The following is a 17,374-nucleotide window of genomic DNA, read 5'->3' as shown; positions in this document are numbered from 1 at the left end:
ACCCATTCTTTCACCAATGTTTGTAAAAGCCGTCTGCATGCCTAGGGGCTTGATTGTATACACCTGTGTCCATGGAGGGGATTGGAACACCTGAATCACATGATTGGGAGGGCGGGGCCAATACTTTTGGCAATATAGTGTATCACATTATGGTCACTGGATGGAGCTAATGATTATAGTAAATATTTATTTCCTATGATCATTGGGGCCATCTAGTGGCCATAATGCAGCATTTTCTTGATTCTAACCTGTATGAAGAAATAACATTAAACCCGGAGAGAAAATAGCCTAATAACACATTCGCACAGAATGGATGTATGTTCAGTTTCACAGGATGCACAGCTCTGCAAATGTTTTTTATAAATACACCCCTTAGGTCTTGTTTACTTTCTAAATAAAATGATTAACTTACAGTTCTGTTTGCTTAAAAAATTATACCCCGTGTCGCGTGCTTCAAAGTGTATCCAAAGCCTCCACAGAAGTCTATGACAATGCTCACAAACAGCACCTGCAGCAGAGCTGGGGGGAACTACTGAGTGAGGGATCAGCAGAGCTGGGAGTACTACTGAGCAGGCGATCAGCAGTGCTGGGAGTACTACTGAGCGGGGGATCAGCAGAGCTGGGTGGGTACTACTGAGCGAGGGATCAGCAGAGCTGGGGTTATTACTGAGCGGGGGATCAGCAGAGCTGGGAGTACTAGTGATCAGGGGATCAGCAGAGATGGGTGTACTACTTAGCAGGGGATCAGCAGAGATGGGTGTACTACTTAGCAGGGGATCAGCAGAGATGGGTGTACCACTGAGCAGGGGATCAGCAGAGCTTGGGGTACCACTGAGTTGGGGATTATAAGAGGTGGGGGGCTACTACTGAGTGTGAAATCATCAGAGCTGGGGGTACTACTGAGCAGGGGATTAGCAGAGCTGGGGGAACTACTGAGCCAGGGATCAGCAGAGCTGGGGGGATTACTGAGCGAGGGATCAGCAGAGCTGGGGGGATTACTGAGCGAGGGATCAGCAGAGCTGGGGGGATTACTGAGCGAGGAATCAACAGAGCTGGGTGGGATTACTGAGCCAGGGATCAGCAGTGCTGGGGGTACTACTGAGCCAAGGATCAGCAGAGCTGGGAGTACCACTGAGTGGGCGATCAGCACAGCTGGGTGGACTACTACTGAGTGGGAAATCATCAGAGCTGGGGGGGGGTACTACTGCGTGAGGGATCAGCAGTGCTAGGGGTACTACTGAGCTGGGGATCAGCAGTGCTGGGGGTACTACTGAGCAGGATCAGCAGAGCTGCGGGGACTACTGAGCGGGGGGGATCAGCAAAGCTGGGGGGGCCACTGGGAGGGAGATCAGCAGAGCTGGGGGGACTACTGGGCGGGGGATCAGCAGAGCTGAGAGGAATCCTGGGCGGGGGATCGGCAGAGCTGAGAGGAATACTGGGCGGGGGATCGGCAGAGCTGAGAGGAATACTGGGCGGGGGATCAGCAGAGCTGGGGGAACCACTGGGCGGGGGATCAGCAGAGCTGGGGGGACCACTGGGCGGGGGGGACCACTGGGCGGGGGATCAGCAGAGCTGGGGGGACTACTGGGTGGGGGATCAGAAGAGCTGGGAGTGCTACTGAGCGGGGGTTCTGATAAACAAGGGCACTAATGAGCTAGGGGATCTGCTGAACAGCAGTACTACTGAGCCAGGGGCTGTACTGGGCCTCTTTAAAACAAATAGGAAATCCGCACACAGGGCATTTGCAAAGCTTCTAAATAAATAAAAGCTTCACAGAAGCATCGAAAACACATAAAAGAATGTCTGTTGAGGCGTCAGGAGCTGTAATGTGTGTTAGAAATCAAAGCGAGCGCATAGGAGCCTCAGTGTGTATGAGACGGAGCGCAGAGCGCCTGCTGTTGGTGCGTCCGCGCTGCTGCATCGCTCTATCCTCTGCATCCATCGCACTTTCAGTGACACCAGAATCTTCACATTCCTACAAACAGGCAGATCATACAGAGCGCCAGGCGCTCGGGGGATCGCAGCAAAGACATCACAAACCCCACAGAACTCACATGCACATGCGTTTTTAATGCGTTTTGCTTTTTTTTTCTTGTTGCAGATTAAAACTTATTAAAAACGCACTACATGCTTTTCTGCAGCGTTTCCATTGGAGTCTACCTAAGCGTTTCCCCCAGCCTTTTGCAGAAACGCACAGCAGCCCATTTAACATGATTTCCTATGGGACGCATTCACACCTCCGCGTTTTCACCCCAATGCGTTTTTTTGGAAAGGGTCGGGGACTTTTTTTAAATGCAAAAATTTGCGTTTTTGTTTCTATAGACTTCAATGGAAATGCTGCAGAAAAGCATGTAGTGCGTTTTTGCTGTGTTTTAATCTGCCTAGCCACTAGAAAAAAAAAAAAAGCAAACCACATCAAAAACGCATAAAAACCACAAGTACAAAAAACGCCAAAAAGCGGACCGCAAAAAGCACTGCAGAAACGGATTAAAACGCAAACTGCATAGGTGAGAGCCTGGCCTAACCCCAGGTTCACAGCTTGCAGAAACGCAGTACAGTTCATTTAACATGGTTTCCTATGGGACAGGTTCACACCTGTGCGTTTTCACAAGGTACATTTTGGACCCAGTGCATTTTTTGGAAAGGGTCATTTTGCATTTTAAATCTGCCTAGCAACAAGAAAAAAATTTTAAAAATGAAAAAAAAAAATCCAGCAAAACGCATCAAAAACGTATCAAAAATTTGTCAAATATGCAGGTGCAAAAACGCAATGCAGAAATGGGTCAAACGCAACCTGTGTAGGTGTGAACCTAAAATTCTCTGGTAAGCTATTGGTTAGGCCAGTCCTCGCGGTGCGCAGCATTCAGCGTGTTCAGTGCCGCTTCCCTGAACTGACAGAAGCCAGGAGAGGCTGAAGACATAATATTATATGGATAGACAGATATCTAAAGACGGGAATTATGGGGCCCCCACCTTCCCTCCTCCCCCATGGGGCCCCCACCTTCCCCCCCATGGGGCCCCCACCTCCCCCCCCCCCTATCGGTGGAGACGTTCTTTATGTAACTGCTCAAGATTCTCCTTCCTGCGATGAAGGGTTGTAAACGAAGTATGCGGGTCTGCACTATGTCCGCCCGCCGTGTATATCCAGAGGAAGGCAGGCTTTCCACATTGTACATGAAAAAGAAAATCCATGTCCACCCCCTCCCCATTGCCTATAAAAGTGTCACTGGTGTCAGCAAGTTCTCCTTCCAGGGCCTCTCGCTGAGCCCTTTAACCAGTGTCCCCCCCCCCCTTCCTGTCCAGGCCAATTTCCAGCTTTCAGCGCTGCCGCACTTCAAATGACAATTGCGCAGTCATGCAACACTGTACCCATATGACATTTTTATCATTTGTTGTTACACAAATAGAGCTTTCTTTTGGTGGTATTTAATCACCACTGGGGGGGGGGGGGTTTGTTAAGTTTCTGTTATAACATTTTGTAAATAAATAACAAAAGAAAAAAACCTTCTTACATTGGTGTCAGTGGGAAGAACGGTGCCCCGTCATTGGTGTCAGTGGGAGGAACGGTGCCCCGTCATTGGTGTCAGTGGGAGGAACGGTGCTCCGTCATTGGTGTCAGTGGGAGGAACGGTGCCCCGTCATTGGTGTCAGTGGGAGGAACGGTGCCCCGTCATTGGTGTCAGTGGGAGGAACGGTGCCCCGTCATTGGTGTCAGTGGGAGGAACGGTGCCCCGTCATTGGTGTCAGTGGGAGGAATAGTGCCCCGTTATTGGTGACAGTGGGAGGAACGGTGCCCCGTCATTGGTGACAGTGGGAGGAACGGTGCCCCGTCATTGGTGTCAGTGGGAGGAACGGTGTCCCGTCATTGGTGTCAGTGGGAGGAATGGTGCCCCGTCATTGGTGTCAGTGGGAGGAATAGTGTCCCGTCATTGGTATCAGTGGGAGGAATAGTGTCCCATCATTGGTGTCAGTGGGAGGAATTGTGCCCCATCATTGGTGTCAGTGGGAGGAATAGTGCCCCATCATTGGTGTCAGTGGGAGGAATTGTGCCCCATCATTGGTGTCAGTGGGAGGAATAGTGCCCCATCATTGGTATCAGTGGGAGGAATAGTGTCCCATCATTGATGTCAGTGGGAGGAACTGCGCCCCATCATTGGTGTCAGTGGGAGGAATTGCGCCCCATCATTGGTGTCAGTGGGAGGAATTGCGCCCCATCATTGGTATCAGTGGGAGGAATAGTGCCCCATCATTGGTGTCAGTGGGAGGAATAGTGCCCCATCACTGGTGTCAGTGGGAGGAATAGTGCCCCGTCATTGGTATCGGTGGGAGGAATAGTGTCCCGTCATTGGTATCGATGGGAGGAATAGTGCCCCGTCATTGGTGTCGGTGGGAGGAATAGTGCCCCGTCATTGGTGTCGGTGGGAGGAATAGCGCCCCGTCATTGGTGTCAGTGGGAGGAATAGCGCCCCGTCATTGGTGTCAGTGGGAGGAATAGCGCCCCATCATTGGTGTCAGTGGGAGGAATAGCGCCCCATCATTGGTGTCAGTGGGAGGAATAGTGCCCCATATCTGGTGTCAGTGGGAGGAATAGTGCCCCATATCTGGTGTCAGTGGGAGGAATAGTGCCCCATATCTGGTGTCAGTGGGAGGAATAGTGCCCCATCATTGGTATCAGTGGGAGGAATAGTGCCCCATCATTGGTATCAGTGGGAGGAATAGTGCCCCATCATTGGTATCAGTGGGAGGAATAGTGTCCCATCATTGGTGTCAGTGAGAGGAATAGTGCCCCATCATTGGTGTCAGTGGAAGGAATAGTGCCCCATCATTGGTATCAGTGGGAAGAATAGTGCCCCATCATTGGTATCTGTGGGAGGAATAGTGCCCCATCATTGGTGTCAGTGGGAGGAATAGTGCCCTATCATTGGTGTCAGTGGGAGGAATAGTGCTCCATTATTGGTATCAGTGGGAGGAATAGTGCCCCATCATTGGTATCAGTGGGAGGAATAGTGCCCCATCATTGGTGTCAGTGAGAGGAATTGTGCCCCATCATTGGTGTCAGTGAGAGGAATAGTACCCCATCATTGATATCAGTGAGAGGAATAGTGCCCCATCATTGGTGTCAGTGGGAGGAATAGTGCCCCATCATTGGTATCAGTGGGAGGAATAGTGCCCCATCATTGGTGTCAGTGGGAGGAATAGTGTCCCATCATTGGTGTCAGTGGGAGGAATAGTGCCCCATCATTGGTGTCAGTGGGAGGAATAGGGCCCCATCATTGGTGTCAGTAGGAGGAATAGGGCCCCATCAGCCCCTGGGCCTCAGTTTGGAGGCCCTGCTTTAGAGGAATATATTTCTCCCGGAGTTCGGCACACAGAGCACACAGAGCACTCGTCTCTCCGTCTGGATTCAATGTACTGAGTAGGTATACGCGGTTTGGAGATCAGTAATTGGCATGCGACACAAAGCGCCCGCAGGTTGTAACCACGACACCTGCTCATCTCCGAGCTCTAAACTACTCCTCGCCGTTTCCTTCCAGACTCAGATCTGCCATATGCTGCCCCGCGACCCGGCCAACTCCACTCTAATGGCATAAAAAAAATAAATATTTGGGAGAATGAAACAAAACCAAGTAATGGCAAGAAATAATATCCGGAGGATACAGAAAACACTGCAACTGCGCCAAAGTCTGGAAGTTACCTCTGGGGAAAGTTTCCTATAATCCTTTGCTGTCAGTTTCAGTAGTTCTCTCACAGGGTTTCTGCAGCCCTGAAATCCTGCAATGGGCAATCTTTCTGCTAAAATGGGCTCAGAGGGGGTGGAGCTAGAACATGCCGGCCCAAGAGGAAGATTCAAGTTGCTATGAAAATCAAGACAGCATGAACCCATTTCTATGTGGTGGGGGCGGGGTAGGTATGGGGATGAGGGAGGGGGGGCGTGGTAGGTATGGGGATGAGGGAAAGGGTGGCGGCGTAGGTATGGGGATGAAGAAGGGGGGGGCGGGTAGGTATGGGGATGAATAAGGGGGGGGCGGGTAGGTATGGGAATGAATGAGGGGGGAGGGTAGGTATGGGGATGAAGGAGGGGGGCCGGGTAGGTATGGGGATGAAGAAGGGGGGGCCAGGTAGGTATGGTGATGAAAGAGGGGGGGACTGGGTAGGTATGGGAATGAAGGGGGAGGGTAGGTATGGGGATGAAGGAGGGGGGCCGGGTAGGTATGGGGATGAAGAAGGGGGGGCCAGGTAGGTATGGTGATGAAAGAGGGGGGGACCGGGTAGGTATGGGGATGAAGGAGGGAGGGCCGGGTAGGTATGGGGATGAAAAAGAGAGGGTGGGGTAGGTATTGGGATGGAGGGGGGGCGGGGTAGGTATGGGGATGAGGGATGGGGGCGGAGTAGGTATGGGGATGAAGGAAGGGGGGCGGAGTAGGTATGGGGATGAAGGAAGGGGGGAGAAGTAGGTATGGGGATGAAGAAGGGGGGAGCGGGATAGGTATGGGGATGGAGGGGAGGCGGGGTAGGTATGGGGATGAGGGATGGGGGAGGAGTAGGTATGGGGATGAGGGATGGGGGAGGAGTAGGTATGGGAATGAAGGAGGGGGGGAGAAGTAGGTATAGGGATGAAGGAGGGGGGAGCGGGGTAGGTATGGGGATAGAGGGGGGGCGGGGTAGGTATGGGGATGAGGGATGGGGGCTGAGTAGGTATAGGGATGAATGAGGGGGGGGACAGTTAGGTATGGGGATGAAGGAGGGGGGGGCGGGGTAGGTATGGGGATGAAGGAGGGGGGGGCGGGGTAGGTATGGGGATGAAGGAGGGGGGCGGGGTAGGTATGGGGATGAGGAATAGGGGCGGGGTAGGTATGGGGATGAAGGGGGGGGCCCTGATATGTATGGGGATGAAGGAGGGGGGGCGGTGTGGTATGGGGATGAAGGAGGTGGGAGCGGGGTAGGTATGGGGATGAAGGAGTGGGGGCCGGGTGGATATGGGGATGAAGGAGAGGGGGCGGGGTAGGTATAGGGATGAAGGAGGGGGGGCAGGGTAGGTATGGGGATGAGGGATGGGGGAGGAGTAGGTATGGGGATGAGGGATGGGGGAGGAGTAGGTATGGGAATGAAGGAGGGGGGGAGAAGTAGCTATAGGGATGAAGGAGGGGGGAGCGGGGTAGGTATGGGGATAGAGGGGGGGCGGGGTAGGTATGGGGATGAGGGATGGGGGCTGAGTAGGTATGGGGATGAATGAGGGGGGGGACAGTTAGGTATGGGGATGAAGGAGGGGGGGGCGGGGTAGGTATGGGGATGAAGGAGGGGGGGGCGGGGTAGGTATGGGGATGAAGGAGGGGGGCGGGGTAGGTATGGGGATGAGGAATAGGGGCGGGGTAGGTATGGGGATGAAGGGGGGGGCCCTGATATGTATGGGGATGAAGGAGGGGGGGCGGTGTGGTATGGGGATGAAGGAGGTGGGAGCGGGGTAGGTATGGGGATGAAGGAGTGGGGGCCGGGTAGATATGGGGATGAAGGAGGGGGGGCGGGGTAGGTATAGGGATGAAGGAGGGGGGGCAGGGTAGGTATGGGGATGAAGGGGGGGGCAGGGTAGGTATGGGAATGAAGGAGGGGGGCGGGGTAGGCATGGGGATGAAGGAGGGGGGGCGGTGTAGGCATGGGGATGAAGGAGGGGGGGCGGAGTATGTATATGGATGAAGGAGGGGGGCGGGGTAGGTATGGGGATGAAGGAGGTGGGGGAGAAGTAGGTATGGGGATGAAGGAGGGGGGAGTGGGGTAGGTATGGGAATGAATGAGGGGGGAGGGTAGGTATGGGGATGAAGGAGGGGGGCCGGGTAGGTATGGGGATGAAGGAGGGGGGGCCGGGTAGGTATGGGGATGAAGGAGGGGGGGCCGGGTAGGTATGGGGATGAAAGAGGGGGGGACCGGGTAGGTATGGGGATGAAAAAGAGGGGGTGGGGTAGGTATTGGGATGGGGGGCGGCGGGGTAGGTATGGGGATGAGGGATGGGGGCGGAGTAGGTATGGGGATGAAGGAGGGGGGGAGAAGTAGGTATGGGGATGAAGGAGGGGGGGAGAAGTAGGTATGGGGATGAAGGAGGGGGGAGCGGGGTAGGTATTGGGATAGAGGGGGGGCGGGGTAGGTAAGGGATGAGGGATGGGGGCGGAGTAGGTATGGGGATGAATGAGGGGGGGGGGGCAGTTAGGTATGGGGATGAAGGAGGGGGGGGCGGGGTAGGTATGGGGATGAAGGAGGGGAGTGGGGTAGGTATGGGGATGAGGAATAGGGGCGGGGTAGGTATGGGGATGAAGGGGGAGGGCCCTGATATGTATGGGGATGTAGGAGGGGGGGCGGTGTGGTATGGGGATGAAGGAGTGGGGGCCGGGTAGGTATGGGGATGAAGGAGGGGGGGCGGGGTAGGTATAGGGATGAAGGAGGGGGACAGGGTAGGCATGGGGATGAAGGAGGGGGGGCAGGGTAGGCATGGGGATGAAGGAGGGGGGGCGGGGTAGGTATGGGAATGAAGGAGGGGGACAGGGTAGGCATGGGGATGAAGGAGGGGGGGGCGGGGTAGGCATGGGGATGAAGGAGGGGGGGCGGAGTATGTATGGGGAGGAAGGAGGGGGGGCGGAGTATGTATGGGGATGAAGGAGGGGGGGGGAGAAGTAGGTATGGGGATGAAGGAGGGGGGAGCGGGGTAGGTATGGGGATGAAGGAGGGGGCGGGTAGGTATGGAGATGAAGGGGGGGGCAGGTAGGTATGGAGATGAAGGGGGGTGGGTAGGTATGAGGATGAATGAGGGGGGGCGGGGTAGGCATGGGGATGAAGGAGGGGGGGCAGGGTAGGTATGGGGATGTCACACAGCTTAGGGACCTTAGACTGTATGCCCCTTGAGGGTTAGGGACCTTAGATTGGACGCCCCTTGAGGGTTAGGGACCTTAGATTGGACGCCCCTTGAGGGTTAGGGACCTTAGATTGTACGCCCCTTGAGGGTTAGGGACCTTAGATTGTACGCCCCTCGGGGGTTAGGGACCTTAGATTGTACACCCCTTGAGGGTTAGGGACCTTAGATTGTACGCCCCTTGAGGGTTAGGGACTGATGTGAATGTACAATATATATGTAAAGTGCTGCGTAAATTGATGGCGATATATAAGTACCTGAAATAAAATAAATACTTACACTGATCTGCCGCAAAAACACACATGCATTTTTGCTGCGCTTTCTAAGCATATTATAAGGGACACATGACTTAAAATCTGCACCAAGAACACTTCTTGGAGGTGTTTTCAGTGGTCTCCATTTATTTTAATGATAGGAGGCATTTTTGGGGCGTTTTTTTTAAGGGAACAAACATTGCCACAGGTGTATAGAATCACAGGTGGGCTCTGAGGAAGAGGATAAATCCTCGAAACGCATCAGCCTGTTGAGATTCCATCGTTCCGTTACATCTTGATGTTTTGCAGATTGCTTTGTGCTGCTTTCATGAGATGAACTTGTACTTTTATACGCTTGTGAGTATAATACTTATCATTTTATACATTACATTTCATTTTTAAAGGATAATGCACTAGGCCAGTGCGCCCTCTGTTTGTGTATTATTGCAGTATAAAACCAAGCCCCTAGGCATGCAGACTGCTTCTACAAACATTGGTGAAAGAATGGGTCGCTCTCAGGAGCTCAGTGACTCCAAGCGTGGTCCCGTGATAGGTGGCCACCTGGGCAATAAGTCCATCCGTGACATTCCCTGGCTACTAAATATTCCACGCTCAACTGTTAGTGGGATTATAACAAAGTGGAAGCAACTGGGAACAACAGCCACTCAGCCACCAAGTGGTAGGCCACGTCACATGACAGGGCGGGGTCAGCGCATGCTGGAGCGCACAGTGCGCAGAAGTCACCAACTGTCTGCAGAGTCAATAGCTAAAGACCTCCAAACTTGGTGTGGAATTCAGATGAGCCCAACAACAGTGCGTAGAGAGCTTCATGGAATGGGTTTCCATGGCCGAGCAGCTGCATCCAAGCCTTCCATCGCCAAGTGCAATGCAAAGTGTCTGATGCCGTGGTGTAAAGCACACCGCCACTGGACTGTAGAGCAGTGGAGACGTGTTCTCTGGAGTGACCAATCACGCTTCTCTGTCTGGCAATCCCATGGACGTGTCTGGGTATGGTGGTGGCCAGGAGAACGGTACTTGCCTGACTGCATTGTGCCAAGTGTAAAGTTTGGTGAAGGGGGGATTATGGTCGGGGGTTGTTTTTCAGGGGTTGGGCTTGGCCCCCTAGTTCCAGTGAAGGGAACTCTTAAGGCAACATTTTGAACAATTTCATGCTCCCAACTTTGTGGGAAGAGTTTGGGGATGGCCCCTTCCTGTTCCAACATGACTGCCCACCAGTGCACAAAGCAAGGTCCATAAAGACATGGAGGAGCCAGTTTGGGGTGGAGGAACTTGACTGTCCTGCACAGAGTCCTGACCTCAACCCCATAGAACACCTTTGGGATGAATTAGAGCGGAGACTGTGAGCCAGGCCTCCTCCCCCGACATCAGTGCCTGACCTGACAAATGTGCTTCTGGAAGAATGGTCCAACCTTCCCATAGACACCCTCCTAAACCTTGTGGATGGCCTTCCCAGAAGAGTTGAAGCTGTTATACTGCAAAGGGCGGGGCCAACTCAATATTGAACCCTATGGAGTAAGACTGGGGGGGGGCCATTAAAGGTCATGTGCATGGAAAGGGCAGGGCCAACTCAATACTGAACCCTACAGACTAAGACTGGGGGGCCATTAAAGGTCATGTGCGTGGAAAGGGCGGGGCCAACTCAATATTGAACCCTACAGAGTAAGACTGGGGGGCCATTAAAAGGTCATGTGTGTGGAAAGGGCGGGGCCAACTCAATACTGAAGCCTACGGACTAAGACTGGGGGGCCATTAAAAGCCATGTGCGTGGAAAGGGCGGGGCCAACTCAATATTGAACCCTATGGACTAAGACTGGGGGGCCATTAAAGGCCATGTGCGTGGAAAGGGCGGGGCCAACTCAATATTGAACCCTATGGACTAAGACTGGGGGGCCATTAAAGGTCATGTGCGTGGAAAGGGCGGGGCCAACTCAATATTGAACCCTACGGACTAAGACTGGGAGGCCATTAAAGGTCATGTGTGTGGAAAGGGCGGGGCCAACTCAATATTGAACCCTATGGACTAAGACTGGGGGGCCATTAAAGGCCATGTGCGTGGAAAGGCCGGCGGCCCAATACTTTTGACAATATAGTGTACATAGGGAAGCATTTTCAGCTTTTCAAAATCTCCTCAGTGTGAAAGTAGCTTAAGGGGAGTAAGCCATTCATGGGGTTCTGAGCTGCTGGGCTGCAATTCAATGCCGGGCAGACAGAGGTACACTTGGAAGGGTGAAGACAATGGGGCTCCAGGGGACCCTGCAGGGTAAGGTAGCCACCCTCAAAATGGAAACAAAAACAAGAGCGGGATTCCCGTTAAAATAAACAGTTTCATTCCACAAACGACAATTTAGCACACTTGCATGTAAATTACGGAGTAATATGATTTTCTATTTTAATGGGAATCTTGTGCTGCTTTCCTCTTGTTTTTCAGCTCTCTGGATCTTCTGGCAAGCTGCAGGATCCCCTGTTTATTGGATCGCTATCCCTCTATCAACTTTGAGTGTACTGGACTCGGGGGTGCACTAAAAGTGGTTTGTGTGTGTTTTATTCTCAAAATGGACACAAAGAAGGTTTAACAACAACAACCATAAATCTTTTTTTGGTTCCAGCAGTTAAACTGTCACAAAACCTAAACAAAACATATTATATAGTCACAGTCACTAGTAATGGCAGCCTCACACAGCGCATCCAAAAAATATATATCCAACTTTTCCCCTACTCCAGAATCCTTTATGAGATGGCTACATTCACTGTGTATGGTCACATTGTACATTGCTCAAAAAAATGAAAGGAACACTTTGAAAACCCATCAGATCTCAATGGGGAGGAATCTCCTGCTGGATCTCTATACTGACATGGACGGGGTAATGTGTGAGGAACGTAAGGACGCCCCATCATTTGATGGAAATGAAAATGATCGACCTACAGAGGACTGAATTCAAAGACACCCCGAAAATCAAAGTGAAAAAATGATGCAGCAGGCGAGTCCATTTTGCTGAAATGTCAGAATGGTCCTCAGTAGTCTGTGTGGCCCCCACGTGCTTGTATGCATGCCTGACAACGTCGGGGGAGGCTCCTAATGAGACCATGGATGGTGTCCTGGGGGATTTCCTCCCAGATCTGGACCAGGCCATCACTGAGGTCCTGGACAGTCTGAGGTGCAACCTGGCAGCATCGGATGGACCGAAACATGACATCCCAGAGGTGTTCTATTGGAGTTAGGTCAGGCGAGCGTGAGGGCCATTCAATGGTTTCAATTCCTTCATCCTCCAGGAACTGCCTGCATACTCTCACCACATGAGGCCGGGCATTGTCCTGCACCAGGAGGAAACCAGGACCCACTACACCAGGAGGAATCCAGGACCCACTACACCAGGAGGAATCCAGGACCCACTGCACCAGGAGGAACCAAGGACCCCCTGCACCAGGAGGAACCCAGGACCCACTGCACCAGTGTAGGATCTGACTATGGGTCCAAGGATTTCATCCCGATACCTAATGGCAGTCAAGATGCCATTATCTAGCCTGTAGAGGTCTGTGAGTCTCTCCATGCATATGTGCTTCCACTGATTTCTCGGTCAGGATCAATAGCACCACTATCAACCCATCCCTGCATGGCAGAGTGTTACGGGTAACCCTGGATCCTGAACTATCCTTTCAGGCCCACATCCAATCCCTGTCCAAGTCATGCTGCCTCAACCTCCGCAACATCTCCAGAATACACCCCTTTTTAAAAAATGACACCACAAAGCTCCTAATTTACTCCCAGGCTGTCTCGACTACTGCTACTCCCTCCTCATTGGCTTACCTTTACATAGGCTATCCCCCCTTCAGTCCATCATGAATACTACTGCCAGACTCATCCACCTTACCAACCGTTCAGTGTCTGCTACCCCTCTCTGCCAATCCCTCCACTGGCTTCCATTCAGTGTCCTCCACCAACCTCCATTCAGTGTCCTCCACCCCTCTCTGCCAACCCCTTCACTGACCTCCATTCAGTGTCCTCCACCCTTCTCTGCCAATCCCTCCACTGGTCTCCATTCAATGTCCTCCACCCTTCTCTGCCAATCCTTCCACTGGCCTCCATTCAGTGTCCTCCACCCCTCTCTGCCAATCCCTCCAATGGCTTCCACTCGCCTGACGAATAAAATTCAAAATGCTAACAACTTACAAAGCAATCCACAACTCTGCCTTCAGCTACATGACCAACCCGGTCTTGACAAAATATCAACCAAACCGCTCTCTTCAATCCTCCCAAGACTTTCTGCTATCTAGTTCCCGTGTCACCTCCTCCCATGCTTACCTCCAGGACTTCTTCCGAGCTTCTCCCATCCTTTGGAACTCACTACCCCAGTCTGTCCGGCTTTATCCTGATCTATCCACCTTTAGACCTGAAAATCTTTCTCTTTAAAGAAGCCTATCCTGCTTCTACCTAGTAAACTGCCATTTATTTCCTACATCAGCTCATCCCCCCACAGCTATTACCTTTTGTATCACTCAACCCTTCCTCTTAGATTGTAAGCTTTATGAGCCGGGCCCTCTGTTTCCTCTTGTACCAAATTGTATTGTAACTGTAATGTCTGCTCTCATTTTGTAAAGCGCTGAGCAAACTGTTGGCGCTATATAAATCCTGTATAATAATAATAATAATAATAATAATAATAATAATAATAAATGCCTCCCCAGACCATCACTGACCCACTACCAAAATGGTCATGCTGAACCACGTTACAGAAAGCAGAACGTTCACCCTGAGCACATGTGACAGATGTGAAAATGTCTGGACCCTTTCACGTCTGTCACATGTGCTCAGAGTGAACCTGCTCTCATCTGTGAAAAGCACAGGGTGCCAGTGGTGGACCTGCCAATTCTGGGGTTCAATGGCAAATGCCAATCGAGATCTATTGTGCCGGGCAGTGAGCACAGGGCCCACTAGCTGTTCCTCCTTGCACAAAGGAGCAGATACCGGTCCTGCTGATGCGTTAAGGACCTTCCACAGCCCTGTCCAGCTCTCCTAGAGTAACTGCCTGTCTCCTGGAATCTCCTCCATGCTCTTGAGACTGTGCTGGGAGACACAGCAAACCTTCTGGCAATGGCAGGTATTGATGTGCCATCCTGGAGGAGTTGGACTGCCTGTGCAACCTCTGTAGGGTCCAGGTATGGCCTCATGCTACCAGTAGTGACACTGACCCTAGCCAAATGCAAAAATAGTGAAAAACAGTCAGAAAGGATGAGTAGGGAAAAAAATGTCAATGGCCTCCACCTGTAATATCGTTCCTGTTTTGGGGGTCGTCTAATTGTTGCCCATCTAGTGCACCTGTTGTTAATTTCCTCAACACCAAAGCAGCTGAAACTGATGAACAACCCCCTCTGCTACTTACCTGACCAGATCAATATCCCGGGAGTTTCATTGACTTGATGCTAGACTCGGATTGCAAAGTCTTCCTTTTTTCTTAAAGTGCATTATCAATCAATCCAAAACTGACCTCTTAATCTTTCCACCCCCACGTGCCCCTTCCCCTGACTTCTCTGTCAAGATTGAAGGCACAGACATCAACCCACCCCACATCCAATCCCTGTCCAAAGCTTGCCGTCTCAACCTCCGCAACATCTCCAGAATGTGGCCTGTAACGGAACCGACCCCAGACTGCGCTTGGGTATTTCCGCTAGAATACCGCTTCCCCGTCCGAACACCGACAACAGACACCACAACTGACCATACAAGACTAGATGACACCAATCTTGAAGTAATCCAGAAGTAGACTAGTTTATTTTAACACAGATACAAGATATATACACTCAGGGGACAGTCCCCCCTCCCTGCATAATGACACAGGGCAGGGCAATCTACATTTAGTAACGAGACACACAGGTATTCAAACTTCACACCAGCAGACAGTCCCATCAGGAGGGAGGGCTGCTGGAGAGACTCCCCCCCCCACTAAGCTAATACACATAAACACATATATCCCATAATAGTTTGCTACAAAGCAAGACACACAATAGAACAATGGGATGCAGCCACACAACACCAAACAATCCACAACCCCCACCCCACCTATCTCCTATACATGTCTACACAATACCAGGACAGATCACCCTGTACCCCTTAGAGGCACAGGGCAACTTACACATAATAGGGATATGGGGAGCAGAGTCTCCCCACCTCTCCAAAGTAAGCTGGGTTCCATGGGCCCCCCATCCAAAGTGACTCCCATCACATGGCCCTTTTTAACCAACCAATGATACCCCAAAGTTCCTCATCTCTCGCCTGGACTACTGCAACTCCCTCCTCATTGGATTATCTTTACATAGATATTCCCCCTCCAGTCCATCATAAATGCTGCTGCCAGACTCATCCACATTATCAACCGTTCAGCGTCTACTAGTCGTCTCTGCCAATCTTTCCACTGGCTGCCACTCACCCAATGAATTAAATTCAAGATACTAAAAACAACTTACAAAGCCATCTACAACTCGCCCCCAGCTATATCACTAACCTGGTCGCAAAATACCAACCAAATCGTTCTCTTCGTTCCTACCAAGACCTCCTGCTCTCTAGCTCCCTTGTCACCAACTCCCATGCTCTCCTTCAGGACTTCTCCCATCCTATGGAACTCCCTACCCCAATCTGTCCGGCTGTCTCCTACTCTGCCTGCATTTAGGCGATCCTTGAAAACCCATCTCTTCAGACAAGTCTTTACTGCCCCCAAATAACAACTGTATTTTATTTTCTCCATCAGCTCATCCCTCACAGTTATTACCATTGGTATCAATTGACCCTCCCCTTTTAGATTGGAAGCTCTAACAAGCCGGGCCCTCATTGTCCTACTGTATTAAAAATTGTAATTGTACTGTCTGCCCTCATGATATAAAGCGCTGCGAAAACTGTTGGCACTGTATAAATTCTGTATAATAGTAATAATAATAATAAAAGAAGGTAGCCTTCACCCCCCTCCATGACATGAAATAGTCTTCCATGCCAAGGCAACCAACGCGGGCACAAAACATGCCCATTGAGAGAATGGTAGACCAAAAATGTAAAAACTGCAGGCGTGGAAGATTCAAGTAGTACATTGACTACTGACATTCGCAGGTTCAGGAAAGCGGTGCACGTGACCACAATATACGCCTGAAGAGCAATAATCGGGAGAAAAGAACCTAAGCAGGGGGCACACTATAAGGACTGAGATTTCTGCGCTGATGGTGTGGTGTCTCGGACAGCTGGGTCTCATCGGCTCCCAATCCTGTGACCACTGTGACAACCAATTAAGTCCATCCCACCTCCTTGCATTTAGACCCATTTAATGGGTCATTATCTGTACTATTTGCTCATTGAAGGATGCTGCTGCCTATGGCCAGGCCAAGGGATATGCAAAAGAGGTGGACGCTTTGGGCGCTTCAGCAGGAGATGTATAAAGGGCAGGACCTGCAATCTGTGCTGTTCATGGGTGGGGAAGGGGGTGGAGTGCACTTTGGCCTTTTTGGCTGGGGCGCCAAAGGATGTTCTTTATATACATGATAATGGCGGTGGGGTCAGGGGGTGTGGCAAGCCTCTGTTTTGCCCAAAAGTTGTTATATGCTTCAGGATGGAGGGTTGTCAGTCTTGTGCGACACGACTTCTGCAATAGAAGGATCGCCCTGTTTCTAGGAAAGGAAGCCGGTAACACCAGGCAGGACTCCGAACAAACGACAGAAAACTGTCATCGCACCTGCTTTACAGGATAAAAGTGTACATTTAAAGGATTACACTTCCAGCTCTGGCTGATTCCAGATAAAAGCTCGTCTTTCAACACTGAGAAATGTCGCACCTGCCTTACCGATTTATTTTTAGATAATAATGGGTATGAAATCCAGGGAGAAGAAAGAAAGGGAGCAAGACGAGAGCGAGCGAGAGTGGGAGAGGGAGCGAGGGAAAGAGTGGGAGCGAGAGAGAGAGTGGGAGAGGGAGTGAGACAGATGGTGGGAGAGGGAGCGAGGGAAAGAGTGGGAGCGAGAGAGAGTAAGTGGGAGAGGGAGCGAGGGAAAGAGTGGGAGCGAGAGAGAGAAAGTGGGAGAGGGAGCGAGGGAAAGAGTGGGAGCGAGGGAGAGAGAGGGAGAGGGAGCGAGGGAAAGAGTGGGAGCAAGAGAGAGAGAGTGGGAGAGGGAGCGAGGGAAAGAGTGGGAGCGAGAGAGGGAGAGGGAGCGAGGGAAAGAGTGGGAGCGA

This window comes from Staurois parvus, unplaced genomic scaffold, assembly GCF_062004578.1.
Source record: "Staurois parvus isolate SC_StPar_1 unplaced genomic scaffold, SC_StPar_1.0 ptg001380l, whole genome shotgun sequence".
Classification (NCBI taxonomy): Eukaryota; Metazoa; Chordata; class Amphibia; order Anura; family Ranidae; genus Staurois; species Staurois parvus.
Note: the sequence above shows the minus strand (reverse complement) of the source record.